The sequence below is a fragment of the Crocodylus porosus genome, unplaced genomic scaffold (genome assembly GCF_001723895.1).
Source record: "Crocodylus porosus isolate Cpor-Errol unplaced genomic scaffold, CroPor_comp1, whole genome shotgun sequence".
Taxonomy (NCBI): Eukaryota; Metazoa; Chordata; order Crocodylia; family Crocodylidae; genus Crocodylus; species Crocodylus porosus.
The window spans coordinates 12352900-12353962 of NW_017728910.1; the positions used below are offsets into that span (position 1 = coordinate 12352900).

The 1063-nt window shown below is 42.1% G+C and overlaps 1 long non-coding RNA gene across 1 annotated transcript in view; it reads right to left on the reverse strand.

The window, feature by feature from the left end:
• The window catches only part of LOC109308698, a 10874-nt gene extending 10388 nt beyond the window's left edge, over window positions 1–486 (reverse strand). Inside the window, exon 1 of the long non-coding RNA XR_002100681.1 lies at window positions 307–486. This is a non-coding gene — a long non-coding RNA (uncharacterized LOC109308698). The remainder of the gene's footprint in view (window positions 1–306) is intronic.
• Between the last annotated feature and the right edge of the window lie 577 nt (window positions 487–1063).

The following is a 1063-nucleotide window of genomic DNA, read 5'->3' on the forward strand; positions in this document are numbered from 1 at the left end:
AAACTCCTGCAAGACCGTTTCAGGCTGGACATAAGGAAGAATTTCTTTACTGTCCAAGCCCCCAAGGTCTGAAACAGTCTGCCATTAGAGGTGGCTCAAGCACCTACATTGAACACCTTCAAGAGTAAATTGGATGCTTATCCTGCTGGGATCCTATGACTCCCAGCTGACTTCCTGCCCCTTGGGCAGGGGGCTGGACTCAATGATCTTCCAAGGTCCCTTCCAGCCTTAATGTCTATGAAATTTATGAAAGTTGCCATTTCACCCATCTCCCTGGAGAACATCTGTCCAAATTTCCTTGGATACTTTAAGAAAGCAGAGAAGTGTCCAGAAAAACCTGCAGCCAACACGCCCATGAAGACTTCAGCCAAGAACTCTTCGAAAAGTCCAGTAAAATCACCTCAAAGAAGTCCTTCCAAATCAACACGATTTCTATTTACAATATGCATACATTAATGTAGCTAAATTAGTTATCTGTAATTGATTGAGTACTGGGTTATTTTTGGTGAAAACGGGGTATCAGGCCTTGGTCCAAGAACCAATTCCCCATTTATAACATTGTTTCCTATGGAAAAATCGGCTCCAAATTACAAAGTTTCGACGTAAGATGCCATTTTTAGGAACCAATTGTGTCGTAAGTCCGAGGACTGTCTGTACTATGAACGGATTCTGCAGAAGCACCTCTTTCTGAGACTGAAATGTTCATGCCTCTCTGAACCAGTTTTTTGGGTGCCACTTTACCAGATCTTCTACTTATCATCTCAACCTCAGGGAGCTTATATGAATTCCAGCACAAGAATTAAAAACTTGTGAGGTTGGTGTTTCAGGGCAGGAATTGGGAAAGTAAAGGAGGACATGGTACTAACTAGAAATTGTCACGGAATAATGAACATTGCAACAAAAGCTCTCAGCTCATATTTTTCATGTGCTTCTGTGCACCAGATTTGCAGAATACTGAACACAGGTGTGAGGTGCTCTGTCAAACTTACTTGAAAGGAAGCAAATGATTTTGGGTCTGATGCTCTTCTTCAGTAATGTAAGCTGAAAACTGCACTAGCAGCAG